The sequence below is a fragment of the Callospermophilus lateralis genome, chromosome 1 (genome assembly GCF_048772815.1).
Source record: "Callospermophilus lateralis isolate mCalLat2 chromosome 1, mCalLat2.hap1, whole genome shotgun sequence".
NCBI classification, from domain to species: domain Eukaryota; kingdom Metazoa; phylum Chordata; class Mammalia; order Rodentia; family Sciuridae; genus Callospermophilus; species Callospermophilus lateralis.
Window position 1 is genome coordinate 125,524,897 of NC_135305.1, and position 24,379 is coordinate 125,549,275.

The 24,379-nt window shown below is 41.8% G+C and overlaps 1 pseudogene; it reads left to right on the forward strand.

Moving 5' to 3' along the window:
- The first annotated feature begins 216 nt into the window (after window positions 1–216).
- LOC143398469 (carnosine N-methyltransferase-like) lies at window positions 217–1,822 on the forward strand (annotated as a pseudogene).
- Window positions 1,823–24,379: the final 22,557 nt, after the last annotated feature.

Genomic DNA, 24,379 nt, shown 5'->3' on the forward strand with positions numbered 1-24,379 from the left:
GAAGAGGAAGTAAGACCCCTGCTAGCATGCTTACCTAGTCTTGAGATGTGATATGAATTTACTCTATTGTGATGCAGAAAGAAGGCCCACACCAGACACAAGGGCCATGTTCTTGGACACCCCAGCTTCCAGAACCAGGAGACAAATAAGTTTCTTTTTTTAAAAAATTACCTGGTCTCAGGCATTTTATTATAGAAAAAGAAAACAGAGACTAATATGGGTGATGTGTGTATGTGGATCATAAGTCTACCACCAGATGAATAGACGTGAATAACCATACCTTGGTATCACCTGCTACACACTGTGCTGTAGGCAGCTATGGTTTGAATTGCTCCCAGCATTCACGTTCTGTCTGGTATTCTGTTACACTAGCAAAAAGCAAACTAGACAGAAACTCAAGCCAAAGAAAAAATATATACATTTGTACACAAGATCCAGGAGGAAATATAATTATGGGTACTGCATTATGAAACTTTTTCCCTTAAAATGTTTTATTATTTATACAACCTAACACAAGTAATGAAGATACATTTAGAAGCAACATAAATTTATAAATTACAAACAATGTTTTGACATCAATCTTCACATACTACAAAGATAACACTCAATATTAGTTTGACAAATCCTAAGAATGTTTTGCTTTACATTAATGCAAATTTGTTAATTATACCATGAAAATGTACATTTAAGCACTTTATTGTTAATTGATATACTTGAAAGCAACATCAATCACTTCTTGAAGACCACTGCAAGATAACAAGCTGCAGCTGAAGATCTTCAGAGCCCAGTGTGTATGGAACCCTGAGAGCAGTGGGGGCAGGGCAGGCAGCTTGTTGAGGACATGTCTGCCACGAGTGCCATCTGGGGGAAAACAGTCAGCCACAGCACTTTCAGTAGCTAGGAGCAGCAAGGCAGTGATACCTAGGGCCAAGAAGGCAATGCAGCAATACTGATGCCTCCCACTGACCCCCTCTCAGCTGCACAAGGGCTGCAGGGGAGGCTTGGGTGACCTCAGTAAGAGTAAGAAAGTGGAAGTGCAGTTCTATGCCTGGATTTTGAACTAATCAAAAATAAATTTTGAATTTCTTCTAAAAGACAGATGGGATCCCCCTAAAGAAAAGATCCTGGTACCTCTTGCTGGACTAGGAAAACTGGACTGGGAAATAGCTGTGCTAGGTGATGCTTGTCGAGATGCGAATTTTCCCTCCCTCCCTCCCTCCTTCCTTCCTTCCTTCCTTCCTTCCTTCCTTCCTTCCTTCCTTCCTTCCTTCCTTCCTTCCTTCCTTCCTTCTTTCTCTTTTCTTCCAACCTTGTTCTGAACAGCTATTCTAAAATTAATAAACATAAACTTTATCTCTGGATCTATCAATTTAGCAATAATGGAAGATCAGCAAATCAGATACCACCCATCTTTGTCCCTGACATTGACCCCCACAGTCTTCTTCCTGATTCTAAATTTTGTATGACAGCAGGAGATTTTCAGGAGATTTATTCATAATGCAATAGGTGGCACTATACTGCTGCCTCTTTCTGCAAAAGGCACAGCTCACAATGTGATTGACTATATTGATACAATATGGAAAACATTCAAGCCAGGTGGAATTTTGATACATCTTGGTCCTCTGTTGTACCACTTTGAAAATTTGGCAAAGAACTTTCCATAGAATTGAGCTATGAGTATATAAAAAATGTTGTTCTGAAATATATATTCCAGGTAGAGGTGGACAAAGAATCCCTATTGTCAACATATACTGTGAAGGATCTCTCTATGATAAAACACTACCATGAATGTGTCTCATTTGTGGTCCATAAGCCACAATAATGGTCGTAAGTTATATCACTCAGAAAAGTTTAATTTAAAGAACAAATGCTGAGATAAACGACTCAAAATCAACTATCAGTGATGACAGAACATAACCTCAAATCAGTGCTGCCTTCTTATTCCTAACAACATTTAGAAATAGTATCTATTCACTTTAAAATATCTATTGTTTTGGTCATAAATACACTATGCTATGCATATTTCTATTGCACAAAGTAAAAATAGAGGAAATAACCTTCACATATACTTTCTCATTGAAGTCCAAAATTGTCTTTAGTTGAAAACAAATTAGTTTCCAGTGTCTTCATGAAGCTGTCACAAGTCTGCCATATTAATAACTGATAGTATTGAAGTCCATAATAATCTTCTTTCTATTGTTTTATGTGCATTTCATATGCTATTTTTAGAAGTTTAAGGATTGTGACATTCAACATATGGAGTTGGTATTTTGTTTGCTTTCTTCCTGAGCAATCTATATATAAAATATGTATTTATTCATTTTTCTTCCAAATTAGTAGACTGTTTTTTTTCTGGTTGAGCTGAATTTAGAGAAGAATCAGATATTTCATTTTTATGAAATGTTAAACCTAATTGTATCACTAATCAGTAAAATATAATTGGGTAATTAAGTATTTTATGCACATTAAATGGAACACTTTATGAAAGCATACTCATCATGGATCACTTTAAAATGTGTCCTCTGCTGTACCACTTTGAAAATTTGGCACAAAAGGATTTTTTAAAGTAGCTCTACAAGAGTGGAAAATAAAAATCTAAACATTTGAAATGTATGATTTTTTTGTTTTGTTTTTGGAACTGGCTATTGAACTAAGAAGCACTCAATCATGGAACCACATCCCCAGCCCTATTTTGTATTTTATTTAGAGATAGGGTCTCACTAAGTTGGTTAATGCCTCACATTGCTGAGCCTGGCTTTGAACTCGCCAACCTCCTGCCTCAGACTCCCAAGCCACTGGGATTACTGACAGGCCACCATGCCCAGCTGAAATGGATGATTTCAAACTACAAATGAATTCAGTTTGTCAGTGTGCTGTTTACAATAATGTATTTTTTTTTTGTTTTTGGATTACCAGGATTATGAAAGGAAGCACTTTTTTAGTTAATCATATACTGGTAAAAAAACTCTCATAATGTTATTAATGTGGAAAATTTTAACTATGAAATTTAGGGATAAGTTATCACTCTCTCTTGGTGTGTCTTTAAACTGCAGAATTCATGTAATTTCATATTAACACCAATTTTGTTCCTTAATAGATGAAGCTTAAACATTATATATACTGTTGTAAATTATTACCTCTAGCATATCTTAGAGGGAGTTTTTCTCTCCTCCTCCTCCTAGTTTTTTCCTCCTCCTCCTCCTCCTCCTAGTTTATTCCTCCTCTTCTCCTCCTCCTCCTAGTTTTTTTCCTCCTCCTCCTCCTAGTTTTTTTCCTCCTCCTCCTCCTAGATTTTTCCTCTTCCTCCTCCTCCTCCTAGTTTTTTCCTCCTCCTTCTCCTCCTCCTCCTAGTTTTTTCCTCCTCCTTCTCCTCCTAGTTTTTTTCTCCTCCTCCTCCTAGATTTTTCCTCCTCTTCCTCCTAGATTTTTCCTCCTCCTCCTCCTAGATTTTTCCTCTTCCTCCTCCTCCTCCTCCTCCTCCTCCTCCTCCTCCTCCTCTTCCTCCTCCTCCTCTTCCTCTCGAATAATGCTTTAACCTTTTCTTGGAGAAAAGAAAAAAACTTTTATTGAATATTCTCACAGATAATTGTGATTGCTTTCAATTATCTCCTTGGCAATTTGGATTACAGGGACTTAATGTGCTGGTAACATAAATGTCATGGTTTTGATAAGAAAAGTTAATTGTGAATCTTTAGACCTGAGGGTGGATTCTGAAAACAGTGAGAGAGCATTTTTATATATGTTACTGGTATACAGGATAGGGTTCCAAGGAGCTAATTTGACTTATCAAGTTAGAGAAATCTGAAACCTGAGGTTTCTAAAAGCAAAATAAAACTATGAAGTTTGGTGTCCCTCAATACTTGGCAGGCATACATTTGGTAGGAATTCTCATCACCTATATGAATAAACTTGAAATTAATTGCAAAAGGGAAAAAACAAAGTTACTTTTTCATAAAAAATTAAAAGAAATATAAGAATTTAAATCATTAATTGAACAACGAGGAATGCGTGCTGTTTTTGAATAATTTTTAAAAATGACTTTTATTTGCTCACTAGTTATTTCACAACTTTTATCAAAACAAAAGATCTTTTTTTTCTCACACAGGCAAAAACAGATTAAAACTCATGGATTGGTTTTCTACCTAATTTTTTTTTTTACTATCAGGTTTTATTCTTTAATAATGTGCCTATATTTCCAAATTATAGAATATATTTTAGTTAAATGTGATATCAATCAATAATAGAAGAGTCACTGAAGGATTTATTTAAATCTTTATTTCTTAAGTTTAGTCCTAGCTGCTAAACTATGTAAGCCTTAACAATTTTTTTTCTTAAGTTAGCTCTAGTCATGAATGAATTATTTTCAAAATGATCAGGTATTGATTTAGGTGTGGCAGGACCATTCTGTCCTGGTATTTTCTAGGCTGAGGCATAGGAGAGAAAGACGACCTGAGTAAAAGGACAGTCAGGGGCAGACATGTGTTCAGTGGTCATGATCCCTCTTTTGTATAGGTGATAATTTCCACACCTTGGCCCAAGCAAATAGGTTAGTGGACATAATTTATTAAGACTGTGTTAATCATGTTTATACTTACTGCATAGGTAAGTTCCTCCTCCCAGAATCAGGATGTCACAGAAGCATCAAGTTTTTCTTTCTCTCTTCCTTCCTTCCTTTCTTTTTCTTCTTTTGTGTGTGTGTGTTTGTGTGTGTGTGTTATTCTGTTTTCAATCACTTGGAAATCAAAAAAGAATAATGTTTTAACCTTTTCTTAGAAAAAAGAAAATAAAACTAGAGAAGATACACACTCATCACAGAGTGGGACATCACAGAGAAGATATACGCTCATCACAGTGAGACAACCAGAGAAGATACACACTCATCACAGGGTGGACAAGACAAAGAAGTTGGCTGTAGTTCTGTTTGTACACATCTTGGGGATGTCTCTAGAACTGAACCAGGTCTCTGCAACATAAAGCCATCTAATAAGAATATAGGGACCCTCTTCCAGCCTATACACATAATAAAGCCATCACCACACTTGTGTGCATCCGAGAGTTTGCACATTTATAATGCATCACCCAGCTGTGCCTCCCAACCTGGCCTTCATGCCCTCCCCTTACCCCAGACAACCTAGACAAATCCTGCTACAAGGAGACCAAGATATACATTTAGGATACCTGGGTAATTTTCTCAGGTTGACAACAATGTTCTCAGTTGTCCTGGCAATAGAGTCTCCTTGGGCCTCAACTATATCCACTGTGAAATTGGAAGACTTATATGGATTTTTAATTCTTTTTCAAATTAATTAATTCAATAACAGAAAGGGTCCATTAACTGAAAAGAGGCTCACAGCGTGGATCTCACTGAGTGAGAGAATTCTTGGAGTCCTGTCCATTTTCCAGAGAAATGTGGAAAATGGTATCAACCAACAGTTGTTTTTCTGTATGATGGGAGAACACTTCTCCCAGAGAGAAGAAAGAGCACACTGGGAAGAGGGGAAAGTCCTCCACTATGGACTGCAAATGTGGGTGATGGAGTAAAATAGCTGCAGCGGAGGAGGAAGAAGATGGTGATGGTTATGGTGATATACCCATGGTTGGACTGCTGTGCAAGAGCAACAGCTGTTCTGATGACATTGCTACTACTGCTATTAGAGCAGAGGAAAGCTTCAGTCTTGATTTCTATGTATAATGTGGAGGCAGTAAATGGCCCCAAAATGTGTTACAAAATTTTTGAGGACCTGGACACTTTACAGAAAAGCTATAGTTTATTCTATAAGCTCCATTTTTCTATCAAAACACAAGGCTGAGAGATAGCTTTTCAAACTAAGACTCAGTTACAGGAACTATACCAGTGTCCCTCTGGGCACAGGACAAATGCTGCCTCTCTGTGCTGTGCATACAGGGTGCAGCTGGCACAGTGAGGCATTACTCTTGTCCACATTATTGCAGATGACAGAGGCTTTTGATGTCACCTAAAGGAAACCACAAGTCTTAGTTTCCTCCACCAACAGATAGCAGCAGAGGTACTACTACCAAGTCAGAGGATAGAGATGCCCAAGAGAGACAAATAGGGAGGCCAGCATGGTTCGTTATCAAACAAAATGTCATGTATGAAATGTATGTATGTATGAAGTGATATAGCAATAATCCTAATAACATAGTGCCACATTCTAAAACTCAACAGGTGATCAAGGGTCAGGCGTTGAACTGGAAGTCAGGAAAGTCGAACCAATGCCCTGGGTTACTGTAACCAGGGTCTGAGGGCAGACTCTCTTGTGTCTCTCCAGGACATTTAAAGAAGCCCAGAACATAGAAAAAGACTCACCTAAGAATGGTGCCGGAGGAACCAGGCTCCAGGTATCAGACTGAGTATATTTTGTAGGGCTGAAAATCACTCAAAAGACAAAGCTTCGGTCCAGGTACCTTAGAAGGGAGGTCAGTGTGAGAATGTAGGTCTCCCAGGATCTGTGTCCTTTCTCCACTATGACTGCATGGGTTTCCTGCCTAATCCTAGGGCACCATTGATCATGATCTATAAGTTGTTCCAGATATTACCCCTCTATCTTAAGAATTTGCAGAGATGCCTTCCCACTCATCTCTGGCCTCTCCTCCCTTGTCCAGTCACATCAACCCTTAAGGCTCTTGGATCATGTTTAATAACAGGTGGGCCCCTTCCCTGGATGGAACATGCACAGCCTCCTTGAGGAGATTCTGTAGAGTGCTCTAGAATTTTACTTGACTCAGGGACTCAGGTATGACCATGGGCCTGAACTTGCTTAAGTGAAAGGATCCTCTTTGCTGGAAGGAGCCTTATCTACCCACCCTCTAGAGATCATCCATGTACAACTGTGAGGCCACAATCTTCAAAATGACCATGGGAATTTTAGTTTTTTTTTTTTTCTCAAGCAGCTCTGGCTTCTAGAACTAATAACAAGATTATGTAAATTATTTTGCAAAAATAAAAAGTAAGGATACATTCTTTATGCCAGCTTCTTGTGGAAAGGGGCTGTCATAGAAGAGAGAGAATATCATGCTGAATGACACTGCAAGGTATGATAAGTCCACACATTCAGGTGGTTCTTTATCAAACAAATGCCATGTATGAAATGATTTAGCAACAATTCTAATGACACAGTGCCACATTCTAGTGAAATGACCAGGAGGGGACCAAACTTCATCTAGAGTCCCAGAGAGGAGAATGAGGCAGAAGGCATGGATCAGTGGTCCACCTTCTGCTGCCATGTGTCCTGAATGATCTCAAAGGGATAGAGCTCAGCCCTTGGCCAGGATCCTGAAAGGTCAATAGCCCTGCTGAGCTAGACTCAGGATATATCATAGCCTAAAGTAAAAAGAAAGATGGTCACAGGTCAAACTCTAGAGGGATACTGTCATGAGTGGCCTTGGGGTCCAAGGCTAAGTTCCTGCTGAGAGCAAATGGAAGAAGTTGTGGTTCTATCCCTCCTCTTTATTTTCATGCACTACTTCATTTCTGGTAGAATGTTAACCAATAACCCTCAGTGAGGCGAAAATTTTCACAATAACAAAACACTTATTGACCAAAAGGACCTGAGAAAGACCTGGAGGAGAACAGCTGTGTTATAGATTTCAAAACACAGAGTTTGGGACATCAATATCATTGCCTGGACCACTCTCCTGTTTACCTTCTCACTCTCTGTGTAACTGATCTGCCTGTGTCCTATCCCTAGGTTCAGCCCTCAAAGTACCCCGACCTGGGTCTGATTCAAACACTATGCTCAACCTAGACACAGTATAATTTTGGCTACTCAGAATGGATCCTTCATACTGAGGCCATCTCTTCTCTCTCCTCTTATAGAATCTTTGGCCTCCTAAAAGCTTACATGGATGTCCTCAGTTTTAGTGCCCCTGGAACTGACAGCCATACTCCCCAGCTTCTGTGATGCACTGCACAAAGAATATACCCATTGGAACCAGCACATGCTATGTCAGATCCCTGATAAAATGACATGCAAAGTGAGCAGCCCTCACAAATCCCAGAGAGATATTTTGGCACCAGCTAGAAGACCCTGTCTGTCAAGCACATGTCAAGGATGACGCTGTTACTCTTAGTCATGGGACAGCAGTGGTACTCATCTCACACTGGCATACACAGATGGGAAGTGAGACCCAAACTCCTTCCTATCAGCTGTCCTTTTATTCCAGCACCAGAAGCAAGGAGACAAATCCATGAGCAAGATGGGCTCAGGTCACTCAGATGAGAGGAAAGACTGCCCTCTCCCCACAGTTCTCTAGCCAGGCTCTGCAGGGGTGGTGGGGATGGGGGAAGAATTTCTGGCTTGCAGGACCAACTGACCTGCTGCTTTCCAGCCCCCAAAATTTGAGGAGTGGGGTGATGGTCAGAGTGGAAGTACAATCAGAGGGATTCTTATGTGTTACAGTCATGGTCCCTGGATTTCTGTAAGATATGACTGTCCATTCCTTGGTTCATTTCAGCAGGTGGAAGACATAAAAAAAATTCTTAAAGCATTGCTGATCATGTTTCTAGTTCTTGGAGAGCTATGGACATCCTTCTAGCACTAGGTTCTCACAGACAGCATTGGCAAAGACAGAAGGCTAGAGAAGTGAGGACACTCATCACAGAGTGTGGACATCAGTTGCATTTAGTTCCTGTTGTTATTGAGGACCAGGGTCATGTATCTGCCACATAAAACCCACTAAGCAGAAGGGTGGAATGTTAGGATGTACTTTTCTTTGACTAGTGCACAGACTACGGCCATCCCTGCACCTGTGTGCATCTGAGTTTGTGTATAGATCCAGATTTCCCCATGAATTAAGTCATTTAAACACAACACCCCTCTGATCCAAGCATTGATCTTTTCACAGATGGGGAAGTTGAGGCTCAGAGAATAGGAGGAACTTGCCTGAGTTCAGAGCTTGGGCCAACCCAGCAGCACTTATCTGGTCTTCAAGCCCCAGAGTCCCTATTTCTGTCAATGATCATGTGCCTTCTCATTATGCTTTCAAGTCCAGGATGCCAGTCTCTCCTCATAGTTCCAGAGGTTCTTGTTTGTAACATGCCATGGAAGGAGTAGAAGAAATATACCCTTCCCTGTGTAAGGGAGAAAAGTGCACTTGGATAAAGAAAGAGAGGCTTCTGACAAGAGGTTCCAGAAGGCCTGAGAGAAGGAAAAGGAGATGGGTGGGGAAGCAGGGCATAGATGGCCAGAAAGGACAGCTCCGAGGTGAGTCTCCTGGAAGGACTCTTGATAGACTTTCTCTCTTTGGAAAAGAGAGAAATTTACTCTCTCTCTCTCTCTCTCTCTCTCTCTCTATATATATATATATATATATATATATATATATATATATATATACACATACATATACATAGATATATAGAGATAGATAGATATAGATATAGATAGATGTGTGGCCTATAGATAGATAGATATAGATTAGTTATCAATAAACCTTTATATTATTTACTTATATGTAGTGCTGAGAATCAAACCCAGGGCCTCACACATACTAGGCAACTGCTCTACCACTCCAGCCCCTTAAGCAAGATCTCTTAATTTCTGAATAATAATTCCTTCAGCAGAACAAAGGGGGACATATTATGCCCAAGCATAAAGTTGGGTTATTGCAAATATCTGCCTGAAGTGTCTTGTTTAAGATGACTATCAAAGAGGCTGCAATACAATAAGAGTTCAGAATTGGTAATTCTGCATAAACTAATGGTGCAATTTTAGTGTCATTTGTCTTGTGGGCAGCAATGGGCACTGTTAGGCTGGGAATGCCTAGAAATTCTCCAGTACAGAGGGCCTCATTTTATTCATTGATTTCCTTTGAGGCTACTGCTACCAGGTGAACTGCACTTTCCACCCCTGACATCGTTGTGTGCTTTCTATTTTTTTTTGGGGGGGGATACCAAATTTTGAATCCAGGGGCATCAGCCTTTTTGATATTTTATTTAGAGACAGGATCTCACTGAGATATTTATGGTCTCAGTTACTGACACGGGATTTTAACTCACAATCCTCTGCCTCAGTCTCCAAAGCTGCTGGGATTCCAAGCACACATCATTGCAACTGGCCTCATGTGGCCCTTCTTCTAAAATTAGAACATTACCAGCACAAAGCCACCAGGCTCAGAGCTTATTCAAGAGCATAGAAAAACAAGCTGCTGAAGAGAAGAACAAATTTGCATCCACTGCTCCTCCCTTCTCTAGCTGTAAGAACACAGGATGAAAAAGAGTATTGTCTAGTCCAGTCCCAGCTGGGCACCTCAGGACATAATGTTTGGAAACACCTCCCACCAAGGACTGGCTTCACATTTACCTCTTGCTCCTTGTTTTCTCCATAGGTCAGAACTTCCTAAAGCAATATAGAGACCTTCTTGCTACTTCCCTCCAAACACAGATCCTAAGGTTAGGTCTTTCCCATTCTTTTGAAGACTCAATGTCACTCACAAAATTGTATGTTCCCAGGTCTTTTTGCCCTGCTTGTGCTGATCCAGTCCCCATTTGCTTTTGCCTCACTTGGGAGCCTCAGCCACAGTCACCTACATCCTGAGCAGTGAACACATCAACTACTTCATTTTGTGGTAAAGTAGAGGCCAGGAAAGAGGCCTCAGTAAGTAATGAAGATGAACAGTGATGGCAACCAGAGCGAGGGGGATGGGATCTCTGAGCATGTCACAGATTCCAACTCTGGGGCTAACAACTACTTAAGCACTGCTAACACTCAGGCTGAGGATAAGGCCAAGTACTTTGGTGTAAAGAAACATACTATTGTTGGCCAGGGAGGGTAAACCACAGGGACACAGGCAAAGGAAAAGTGAAGCCAAAACCTCTGTACTTCCCCTCTTCCTCTTCAGGGTCTTGGAGTTACAGCCTCACATCCCTCTCCAGAACCCATGATTTTTCTCCTTGCAAACTCCCTTATTCTACAACTCTGCTCCAAGGACATCACTAAGGAGAGGTAACTTGGGTCATTATCAGGGTCATTTTGACAACATAATGTTGTGGTTCTTCAATATCAGCCAGTGGGGACAAGACTGTGAGAGAGGAGAGCAGCCCAGGGAAAAATTTGTTCAGGGGAAAACGGTTGGGCTGAGATAATCATGTACCCCAGAGGCCTATTAAGCCTTGGGATCCATCTGGATTTCTGTCTGTTGAAGGGACGCTGATGGAGGTTTCCTTGGGTGAAAATGAAAGTTGGGTACTGTGAGAATGGCAGTGCCTGGTAACCGCTGAGTGCAGCAGGATCCTGTCAAAACCGAGGATTGCAAACCAAGAAAGGATAAATAAGCTTAAGCTCAAAGCAAAGACAGATTCTATTGAGGTACAGAACAGATATTTGCATATTAGGAAATATAGTTTCAGGTAGAAACCAAGCAAGATTTTTGTCAAGGTAACAGGTGAAGGGACTTGTTTAAAAAAAAAAAAAAAAAACTTTCACTGATCATTGCATTAACCAAGTTGTTTTGGAAGAATTTGGATTGGTTATGAGGTCTGTCCATACATGAAGCTACACATGCTGGGTTGTTAGGGGGATATCACAGGGGGGATTATAGCAAGCTGTAAAGCTTTTAAGAAAGCACATTGGCACAAGTCTCAGCAACAGAATCTGTTACAGTTGGTGAGCACATTTTTTTCCAAAAAATATTTTTAAAGGTTTGTTTTGTTTAACACATTTATTTTTATTATTTATTTTTATGTGGTGCTGAGGATCTAACCCAGGGCCTCATGCATGCTAGGTGAGCTCTATATACTGCTGAGCCACAACTCCAGCCCCTCCAAAATATTTTATATCCAGACACTCAATCAAGGGTCTTTTGACTATAAAGAAGGGCTAGCCTGTCAAACTTTGACCTCTGAGCCTTACACAGTCTTTTCTCTCTCTTGACCAGAGTGCAGTCATTTTAATATTTTCCAGGATCCATCAAGAAACAGTTGGCCCTCAAAAAAAACAGGGCAGGTGACTTGATCCCAGTGGTGAGTACAGAGCAATGTCCAGAAGAGTGTGCATGTCAGCAAGGTTGTGGGCAGGACCACAGGGAGCACAGTTTGGCTTCTCCTGCTGTTATAGATTCTGGAATACTATTTCACCATATTTGGAACCATGTCCTAGTACATATAATTAGTCAACACACATTGTTCTTCATGTTTTTCCCATAAAATTTTATGTATATGGATCTGTGTGTGAGTGTGTGAGCATACACACATCCTCATGTGTATGTGAGGAGTTACCAAAGAGGGGGACCTCAAATTATGATGAGTGGGGATCTCAAAAAATATTGCTGAAATGAGTTGAAGAAAGCACCAGCTAAAGGTACAGCGAATGATTTAGGAAAGTGAAAAATAAACATTCAAGGGAGAGTAGGGGTCATCTGAAGAGTAAACAACACTTTCGGAATTCTCAAACTCTTCTTTTAAAGGAAACTTAATGAGAGGTAGGCATGGGAAGGGATGTGGGGATGACATCAATCTGTTGATCACAAGACAGTTTAATGGTGGTTGGGAAGTTCTTGGGATCATTAGGCTAATGTGGTCTCTGATATCTGAATAGTAGATAATATTATAAAGTCCCACATATTTGAGGTTCCTGGAAAAGTACCTTCTATCTTAGAATTTGTATCTCCCTCCAGTGCAGCTACTCTAAAAATGGATGTATTTGTGGGTGAAATAACAGTGCATGGAGCAATTTTTAAAAGTGGTAGATTTTCAGTAACTTTAAAATTGTAAGTGAAGATTTGTAGATTTACCAGAAATTTGAGAGTGGGACCCCTGGGAGAACCACCTTGGTAAGTGGCAGGCCTAAGAGACAGAACTAGCTTGGGAGTGAAAGGATGAAGAGAAGCACAAGCCTTTCAATCAATAAATTGCATTTTCTTGCCTGTCCTTTGGTTTTCTTTCTACCTATCATTTATTTATTATTTAGCCACATGTAAGTGTTTTTAATGACAATGACATTATACTGCTACCAAGACATACCGAATCAGCACAGTCTAACATCCCACTTATGCCAAATCTTTGTCTTCCTCAGAAACATGGTTTCAGAAAGACCAGGGTTGGCATCTGGACAGCTATGACCCATCAATCCTTGGCTTCACAAGAGGTTCTGCATTCCTCCAATGAGAAAAATTAGACTTCCTTCCAGCACTTGGCTTTCCACCTAGAAGTGAGAGCCCAACCCTTGCAAATGCCATAAGGATTGTTCTGCATGGCCTACAAGATGGCTGACTTTACATACAGGCAGTATCCCTGAATGAGGTTTTATTAACAGGGTGATGATCAAGACAATGGGCACATTAATTCCCAGGTATATAGAGAAATCCAGAGATGTTGCAGAGGAAATACACTAGAGTCAAAGGGTGAATGAGAAAACATGAAGCACTTTCCAAAAAATGGGCATGCTATTCACATCAGTGCTAGGATAGAGGGCATGGAACAGAAATCTCTTACTTGCCAGGTATTTCCCATCATAGAAACCAGGGGCCTCACACTCAAAAACCCTAGATTTCAAGAAAAAAAAATTCTAGAATTTAAAAGCTAACCAAAAACAACTGTTGAGGAAGTCTGCTGCTTTCTAGCTACTGCTGTGGCTACCCAGCTCCACCCTGAATATAGAGAACCCAATAGTGAATGGTCACATAGCTCCCATCTTCTGCCACTATTGCATCTTAAGAAGCAAGGAGGGAACAGTGGCAGAAGCAGCAGCAGGTGAGTTGTTAGTGATGGGGAGATATAATCATTGGAAAAACCGTCAGGCAAAAGGGAATTCTAATTGGGTCCCTTTCTATGTGTGCTGCAGTGAGGATGGATACAGAGTTTCAGGCTTATGAGCTCTTCCTTTGAGAGATCTGGGAGATGTGCTTGAGAAAAGGACAGTCTTTTTCTACCTCTTTAACACAACCTGGAACAAGTATGAGGCATCTTCTCTTCTTTTCCCTGAGAATTTGATGTACAGAGAAGGGGGAAGTTTTATGAGCCTAGGATAGTAATACCTAGAGAAGAGATTATACTGCTACCAAGACATACCCAAAATTCCTTTTTTCCCCTCCCATTGCTTCAGTGTTGTACATAATATAGTCCAAGTGCAAGGAACTTGACTTCCCTAAGGAATTCCCAGTGACCCATCTCTTGAATTAGAGAAGGAAGGGAATCTGTTCTCCATAGAAACCTGGGAACAGGGAAGGAGCTTCTGATAAATGCCAGCAGGACAAGTCCCACCTCTCCAGTGGGAAGGATGTGCTCAATTCAGGTGTGACCCAGACTGTGAAGGCCATGGCTTCCTGTGAGCCTCATGTTATCATTTCACCAAAAATAACTCCTACAGGGTTTGAACAAAGCTCCCACATTGTCAGCACTTTCTTCCACCGTGCCTAAGGACAAATTGTCAGGGAGTAGATTTTTAAAAAGGAAACAGAAACTTCCTCTAGCTCCACTATGCCTTCATTAGTACTAATATCTCATGGGAATGGGGACACCCATGAGAGAAAATCATGCTCTGCTCAAAAAAACACATTGAAAAATCACACTTAGGTTATAGTAGCTACAAGTTCCTTATCCAACTAATGAGAAATTAAGTCAGGTAGACTATTTGTATGGGGAAATTCCTTACTCCTAAATAATCCTTCAAGTTTTCCTTCAGGTTAAAGATCACAAACAGGCCACTTTGGTTGATTAAAATCTGGAGTATTTCTGCCGGTAGTTTCTGAGCAGCCAAAGGGCACAGATCTGTCCACCCTCCCAGGCCCTGAGCCACTCAGGGTTTGACTAGGGCAGTGCCCCCACGAGCAGCTGGATGAGCCAATGGGCAGTAGAAAACTGGCTGAGTATTCACCATATATATATAACCTTGCTGAGCCCACATTTATTTCCTTGCTTAGTCAAAGTGATTATGGTCAGTCTATAGAGTAACACGGACTCTCATCTACCTCTGGTTAATGTTCTGATCATGAGGCTTCTTTGGTTTCATGACATTATCCCTGATTGGAGGGACACCTGACCACCTTCCCTCAAGAGCTCAGCTGTGTGCAATCTCAATGCTGACAAAATTCACAAAAACCATGGGGACTCAATGCATTCCTCAGGCAAGTTCAGTTTCTTGCACTTGGACTGTATGATGTACAATACTGAAGCAACGGGAAGGGAAAAAGAAAGAAATTCCCAGTGCCTGTTGACAGTCTACTGTGGGAAGGAGGCTCTCAAAGAGGGGAACAAATGCCACCTATGAAATTACACTAGATAATGTGAAGAATCAAAAAAGCAGGAGATGCTTAATAAACAGACATTTATTAACTCATTTCACAAAATGAGTGAAATGTAACAGTGTCATATTATAATGAAATGGCAGTCAGGGAACACAAGTTAATTAAGTGACCCAGAGTGCAGGAGGACAAAGTAATGGGTCTTCTGCTGAGTCAGATGTTATCAGTGGTCTCAGCTTCCTAGCTCCATCCAGGCCAGGCTCTAGGAAGGTCAATAGTCTTACTGAGCTGGGCCCAACACATACCATAGCCCAGAGGGTCAGGACACAGGTAATGGGTCAACTCCTGGAAGGTGCCTCTGATCTTGGTCCCTGGAGACTAAGGCTGATTCTATGCTCAAAAGTGCAAATGGAGTAAATTGGGCCTCCAACCCTCCCTCTTTGTCTTCTTTTGATCCCCAATGCTTGGAAGAAGGCTCCCCAGTAGTCTTAAATCAGCTGTCCCATGAGAAGAGCAAATGTGCAAAATCACCAAACATTAGCTACTTCCAAATCCATGAAAGAGCATAAGATGATTGGGGGAGCCCAGGTGTGTTTGGGATACCAGGTTTTGAGCTCTGGGAAATTTCCACCATGGCCTAGATCCCCATTCTGCTCCCCTCATTCTCGGCACAGATGACATGCTCAGTCATGTCCCTAGACTCAACCCCTGCAAGACGCTCAACTGGACCCACCCCATACCCTGACATAGCCCAGGCAGAGCCTCAGCATGAAATGTTGGGAATGGGTCATTTATTCTCAGGAACCCTTTTGTCTCCTCTCTTACAGGCTCTGTGGCTATCTTTGAACTGACACAACTGGCCTTAGTGTCAGTTGCTCTGGAACAGATGGCCACAATCATTTACTCTGGAAATGGCCTTGTCAATGAATATGCTGAGCACTGGTACCAGCAGAAGCCATGCCTGACCCCTATGCTGGTCATCTATGGTGAGAGCAACCAAACCTTAGGGATCCCTGACCAATTTGCTGACTCCAACTCAGGGAATATAGCCATGCTTACCATCAGCAGGGCCCAGGCTGGCAATGAGGCTGAGTACTGTTTTCAGATGTGGAATAACACTAATGATGCTCACAGTGACTCAGGCAGATGAAGAAGTGAGATGAAAACACCTGCCCATATCTATGTCACACTTTTCACCCAGCCCCAGCAGAACCAAATACAAAACCATGGGCAGGTCTGGCCTAGCCCATCCAGATCTGAGACACCCAACCTACCCTTTCCTCCCAGCCTTCTATCTAGGATCTGCAGAAGGTGGATCAGCATAGATTTAGGTCTGGAAGGACTATGCTTTCCTGGTGTTTTCTGAAAAGGTTTTGTGAAGGAAAATGAGATCTGAGGAATAATTTATCAGATAGACTGAGTCATCTATCTATTCTTATGGTAACCATATTTCTGTGTTTACTGATCTGGACCTCCAACTCTATTTCATAACCCAGAGAACCTGGTAAGTTGGACTCTATTTTCATTTCCTAGAAATCAAAGAAAAATAAGTTGATTTGAAGCATGTTAAAATTACATTGAGAATTTAGGGGAGAACTCAGTACTTTCTATGTGTAGCATGTCTTCCCATTCCCTGATGGCATATGTTAAGAATAGCTGGTCCCACATATATTGCTGCTATACAGCCCAAATATTCTAGATTATTCCCTTGAACTGTACTGGTCATCTCAGCTCCTGAGTCCCTTTGTTCTTTTGGCAGCCTGGGATGCTGAACAACACCAACCATGATACAGGATACTCTGGAATATACTCACATTCCCATCCATAGAAGCTCAGAGTTCTGGCAGCTCACAAGTTGCCCTCAAGCAAAGTGGTGTCTGTTACAAAGAACAGTCACAGGTTCACATCCTTCTCAGAGAGCTTCAGTTTAATGACTGCTTGAAGCCACAAACCCAGAGCTCTGCCCTATTTATCATGTCCTGAAAGGACTCCCCGTCCAGAGATTCCTGTAGAAATGCAGAGTCCTTAATTGCCACCTTATAGGATCACTGTCCTTTTCTGCCCACTGCTACCTCCCTCTTTGCTTTCAACACAGCTTGAGCACCATTCTCCATCTCAGAGTCTGTGTCTGGGACACCCAATTAGAGGAGAGCTACCGTCTCCAACAAGGGAATTTAGAGAACTTGGAGGCCATACTACACCAAGAATGTATGTGCAGCTCCTAAATTCCCAGTGTAAATGTTCAGATGCCCATCTATGGCCAATGTTTCTTGATTCCTATAAAATTAAAGCACTGCCTGAATTACTAGGTACTTGGGTTATAAAACAGAGTTGGAGGGAAGAGCATGTGATGTTTTCAGATATGCATGCATGTGCATGCACACAGGTGTGTACACACACACACACTCAACTCTCTCCAAGTATAGGGCTCAGTGATGTTGGGTAACTTGCCACAGTCCTGCATAACATGTGCCCCCAGGATAGAATGACTAAGTCAATGAAGCCCCAAATCATTTTGGGTTCAGGGTCCAGATAAAAGGAATGGATGTCCCAAGGTTCTTTGTTGTCTGGACTGGGCCAGGAATGAAACCTGATGCCCTCCTGCTCCAGCTCCTCCCTAGCAGCATCTCCAGGTTCCTCCCTCCCTCTATGGACCCAGCTTCCCTCCTACCACCCTCACTGCATCCCCTCAACTGTATGCCTCCCCTCCCTCTGCCCCTGCTCCAAGACCTCCCCTCTCTCATGTCCCCAGGAGCAAACCCACAGCATCTTGAGCCTTCCCTGATTCTGAGCTCAGTCCAGGCAATGCTGCTGGGGTGAACTCCTGGGAATGAGGTCCAATTTTATCAAAGAACTGCTGAAGATAGTATACAAATCCTTGACCATGAACTATGAGGTTTGTGATTAAATAAAAATATTACTAATGGAAATGGTGTTGATTGATGATGATAATGATGTGAATGCCCTACTGAGATTAAATCAAAAACATCCTGTACTTCCATTGACTGCACAGCAGCTCTCATTGCCATGGGGCAGCACCAGTCCTGGCAGCAAATACATGGGAGCCTAGCTCCATAGGAAGCATCAGCATGTTTCTTGGGACTTTTCTGTTTATTCAGAAGAACTGAGAAGCAAACACTCTCACCTTCCCCCCCTCAAAAAAAAAAGAAAAAAAGAAAAAAGAAAGCACTAAGAAGGGACATTCCACCCCTAGACAGGGTCAAAGAAACTATAAGCTATCTACCTAACTTCATCTAATGGATGCCAATTTTCTGTACTGTACTTGGCAGGACAAGGTGGGTGCAGCTAGCAGAGTAAGCCTAGATGCTGTATACATACCCTCTCAGGTGACATGGACTTTGGAGTCACCTGTAGAAGGGATCTACTTTTCCTAGGCTCCTCCATCAGCAGAGGGAGGTAGAGCTATAGTCATGAGCAGCCAGGAAGAGGCTGGGTCAGTAAAAGAGGAGGCCAAGAGGAAGGCCCTTCCAGAGAGTTCAACAGGTCTCCATGTAATGGAAGTCATGAAAATCCAACATATGTCTATGCTTCAGTGATCACATTCTGATGAGCACACACACACAGTGTGTCCCCGAGACACTGACAGGAGCCTGGAAACAGTGAGGGCCTCACCTAGGAAATGCCTTGGAGGAAGTCCCAGGTGTCAATCTTTGAAGAAGCCTGAGAGACAATGAGGAAACTACATCAAGGTCCCTCTAGGAGGGAATTACATGTGAGAGGATGAAACTTAAGGGCCTGTGTCCTTCACCCAGGACAGCTGCCTAAGTATTCTGCCCAATCCCAGAGCACCTTTGCTTATGTCCAGTAGTGGTACTAGAACTAACCTCTCTATCCACTTCTAGAGGTGTTTGCACTGTTTTCCTTCATTCTCCTCCCACTTCCAGGCAGACCTGCCTTGAGGGGTGCAGCTCCTGTGCTCAGGTGCAGTCTCAGTGGAGGACGGAGGGCATTCAGGGTCTTATCTGAATAGAGAATGCACAGCCTCTTTAGGACACTCTCCAGAATGAGGTGGACTACCACCTGCCTTAGCCTTTTTTTCTTTTTTCCTTTTAGCTCTCTAGTTTCTGCAGGAGAGAAAACATGACTGTTAACACAGGTTGACTTATTTCACTTAGCATGATGGTGTCTAGTTCCATTAATTTTCCTACAAATAACATAATTTCATTTTTCTTTGTGGCTAAATAAACTACATACCACATTTTATTTATCTAGTTATCCACTAATGGACTCCAAGCCTGTTTCTATTCTTAGGCTGCTGTAGATATGGGCATACTCATATCATCATAGTATGATAATTTCAATTCTTCAGGATAAGTGCTGAGGAGTGGAATAGCAGGGTAATTTGGTGGTTCCATGTCTCATCTTTTGAAGACCCTCCATACAATTTCCAAAATAGTTGTACTAATAAATCATCCCACTGAGAGTGTAAAAGTGTTCCTTTTTCTCCATATCCTCCTAGCATTTATTATTAATTGTATTCTTGTATTCCTGAGTATGAAATGAAAGGTCAGTATAGTTTTTATTTGCACTTCCCTAATTGCTAATGATGTTGGTCATTTTTCATATATTTATTTGTATTTCTTCTTTTGAGAGGTGTCTAATTTATTTGCCCATGTTTTAATCAGGTTATTTGATTTCGTGGTATAAAATTTTTTGAGTTCTTTATATATTATAGATCTAAATCCTCTGTCAGAAGACTAGCTAGCAAAGATTTTCTCCCATTTTGAAGGTATTCTCTTCACATTGATAATTGTTTGGTTTGTTATGCCAAAGCTTTTTAATTTGATGTCATTCCCATTTATTAACTCTTGGCTTTATTTCCTGAGCTTTAGGGGTCCTGTTGAGAAATTTGTTGTCTGTGATGAAAACCTAGAGTGTTTACCCTATGTTTTCTTCCAGGTGTTGCATAGATTCTGATCTTATTCCAAGGTCTTTGATCCATTTTGAATTGTTTTATTCAGGGTGAGAGATAGAGTCTCATTTTATTCTTATACATATTCTACCATGCCCTTCTACCATGATGTTTTGGCAAGGGGTCAGCAGATCATGGAGTCCTAAGGGCAAAAAAAATAATTTTTCCTCTTGTCAGGCATTCTGATCACAGTGATAAAAAGCTGAATAGCACAAATATAATAATTATAGAGCACATTAGTTGATCTGGTAGTTCTGCCTAGCATGAAATGCGGAGGGGAGTCCTAAGACTAAACAAAGACAAGAGATGGTAATTTGACAACCTGAAGATTTAAAGACCTCTGGTAAAGGTAACTACATAGGTGAACATAAAACCAATAAATGTGTAGTACTGTAAATTTGTTTCTGACATTTTACTATATGAATTAAAAGATGAAAAATGTCATAGTTTGAGTCAATAATGCAAATGGGCACAAAATGGATGTGCATCATACTTGTAATCATAACATCATAAACAAGGAGAGGTAATACTTTATTGAAACTAAGTATCAATTCAATGTATATTGGTATGGATATAAGATATTAGGTGTTATGCACATAGTAAGCACTATTAAAATGAATTGAAAATATAGGTAAAAGGATATGAAGAGGTAAGCATAATGTTATGCTGAAAATAAAAATCAACCAATCACAATGGAAGCCACTAGTGGAGCAGTGAGGAACGTATAAGAAGGATAAGGTACATGTAGAAATCTAAGAGCACATTGACAGAAGCCTTTCATTATCTGTAACGACATTTGATGGTACACATGAGTCTTAATTCCTCAATACATAAGAAATGTAAGTCCTTGCAGAGTTTAACACAGTTTCTCTAAACTATTGTACTTTTGGAGAAAGGCTACAGATAGTGTGATTCCCTTCTAACAAAAACAAAGCATCTGGTAACAGGACCTGGATCTGCCATGAACCCTCCCCCCTCCCCCCCCCCCCCCCCGCCCCCGGGCCCGCAATGCGCTGCAAAGCTACCAATCTGAGAGGCACAGGGCAGGGTAGGGTGAGAACACCTGCCACAGAGTGAGGCTGGACACCCTGACAACAGGCTTTGGGGTCTGCAAGAGGGAGTTTCCTTCTCTGTGAATTCTCAACCAGCAGAGGGCGGCAAAGCTGCATCCAGAAGCTGCCAGGAAGGAGGTTGAGGCTTCATGGGCAGAGTCCAAGAGTGAGGCCGGTCCTGGGAACTGAAAGTTGTTCTATTTCAGTTCTGGACCCATACATCAGGAGAGTCCAAACAATGCCCCGGGCTGCAGTGACCATGTTCTGAGGGTCAGACTAACACGGGGTCACCCCAGGACACTGGCAGAGCCCAGGCATAATGAGGACCTCACCTGGCAAATTCACTAAAGCAGCCTCGTCACATGGGTCGGCCTGGGAAGCCCCTGAGCAGGTGAAATTCACCGGGGAGACTCAGACGAGTTTCATGAGCTCTAGGAAGGAAGGAGCACAGTGTGAGAAGACGAGGCTCCCAAGATCTGTAACTTTCCCTGGGGCTCCTGCTAATCTCAGGACACCATTTGTTGCTGTCGAGAAATCATCCCAGAGATGACTTCTCTACTCTATCACTTCCAAAGCTTGCTGCATAGTCCTCCCTGCCTTTCCTCCCACAGATGGGCAAATAATCTCTTAGGCTACATCTCCTATGCTCAGGAGCAGTTCTGAGATGGAGAAAGGGGGCACCTGGTCCCTTGTTTCTGGATGGAGTTTACAAAGGCTTTTTGAGGAGACTCTCAAGAGTGACAGTGACTATCATATGCCTTAGGTGACAGCCCTGCACCCAGAGTTCACCTTTTTTCAGTGATAGTATCCTCTTTACTTGGGGTCCCTTGACAATCCTCTTTACTTGGGGTCCCTTGCTCAGGCCTGGAAACTGACACTGATGACCTTCACAGAGATTCAGGTTTTAAAGTTGTTTAATGTATAAAGTCTGGATTTGGGCACTTTGAATCAGATCACCAAGAAAACAAGGATGATTAAAAAATAAGAATAAGCTTGTCTATAGCTTATATACTGTGAAGTGAGGATGTCAAATATTTTCATTTGGGGGCTAGAAATGGTGGTAAATCCACACAAAAAATGGTGGTTGATTAAATGAACAAGGCCTAATTTGTGTCATGATTAAGAAAGCATTCTTCCAACCTGAAAAAAATTGAATAAAATGCCAAAGATGAAACTAATGTGCACCTGGGAGACACTGAGTAGAGATGAGGAAGGCCAGTGCCCATAGTCCACCTTCTGCTGAGTCAGGGATATTCAGTGGCCTCCCAACTGGGTGCAGCACAGCCTGTGGCCATGCTTTTCAAAGGTCAAAAGCCCTTCTGAACAGGACCAAGATAAAAATAAGCCCAGGAGAAATGGGACAGTGATCATGGGGTAAATTCTACAAAGTGATAATGATCAGAGGTCATGGAAGTCAAGTCTGAGTTTTTTCTTCAGAAGAGCTTGGAGAAAGTTGAATGTTCAACCTCCACCTTCTCAGCCTCTTCTTCTGTCCCCGAAGATGGTTTGAGTGACCTCCCATAATTAGTGGTTAAAGAGGATGTATAATTTGCATGATCACTAAACATGCACTTCCCCAAACATCTTGAAAGCAATAAGAGAGGGCCTGGAGAATACAGCTGTGCTGTGCATGTCAGGACAAAGAGTTCCAGTGTGTCTCCACCATGACCTGCACACCTCTCTTGCTCCCATTTGTCTTGCTCTACACAGGTGATCTCTTCAGCCCTGACACAGACTCTACCTATGTATGGGACTACCACAGGATTATGAGCTAGACCTTCTCCAAACTCTAAGCTCATCTGAGACATAGATTTTTGGGTCCCTTGGGTTTGGGTCCTTATGCTCAGGGCCTGCCTTCTCTCTTCTTTTGCAGGGTCTGTGGTCTCCTATGTGCTGATTCAGCCACCCTCAGTCTCAGTAGCCCTGGGACAGACAGCCACAATCACCTGCTCTGGAGACGAAATTCCAAAAAAATATGTATACTGGTTCCAGCAGCAGCATCCAGGACAGAGCCCTTTATGCATGATATATGAAGATAGTAAGTGACCTTCAGGGATCCTGGAGAGATTCTCTGGGTCCAGCTCAGGGATAATGGTCACACTGACCATCAGAAGAACTGAGACTTAGGATGAGGCTGTCTATTATTGTTTCTCATTATATGGTGATGGTGATGATAAGCAGCCCACTGTAACACAGGAGATAGGGAAGTGAGACACAAACCCCTATCCTGTCAGTGTCACAATTCTTCTCCAGATTAGTGAGGACTGGATGCAGAGCCTTGGAAAGGTCTGGTTCAACTAATCTAGAGATAAGACCCCTAGGCTGCTTTTTCTTCCCAGTCATACAACTAGGCTCAACACAGGGTAGGTCAGGGATGGTTTTATGGCCATTAAGACAGATTGTCATGGTGTTTTCTGAGACAGGAAGTGAGAAAGGAAAGCAAAAATGAGTGGAAATACACACAGACAGCAACATCCATCACTCTATGGTTATGGTCCCTGGACTTCCATATTGTGGTGTTAAACCTATCCATGGGCTCAGTATTCCAGATTTCTAGCCCCTTGAGGTGCTCAGCACTTGTTGGCTCCTGAAACCTGAACACAGAAGACCAGTATTTTATACAGAGAGGGATTAGCCTTTATCTCCTCTTCAGAGCTCACCCTCCCACCCAGAGAAACTCAGATTTCTCAGAGCTCACATAGATGTCCTCACTGCAAAGTGATCTTGGTTACAGAAAACTGCTTCCCCAGGTTCACACACTTCTGAGACAGGTTCAGTTTAATGACTTATTGAGGCCATGACCTCAGGGCCCTTCCCCTTTTTAGGATATCATGAAGGGCCTCCAACTCTGCAGCAAACTGTTAGGATGCTGAATCTCTAAATGCCAGCTAATGGCTGCATTCAATATAGCCTAAGTATCATTCTCCATCTCAGAGTCTGCATCCAGTACACCCAATAAATGAAAAACTGGTGTCCCCAATATGGACATTCAGGGACTATTATGGTTTGGATGTGTGGTGTCCCTCAAAAGCTCACATGTGAGGTAATGCAGGAATGTTCAGAGGCAAAATGAGTAACCAAATTAAGGACAAAAATCACTTAGTAATCTCAATAGATGCACAGAAGCCTTTGACAAAATTCAGTACACATTTATGAAGAAACTATAGATAGAATGAATCCACCTCAATATAATAAA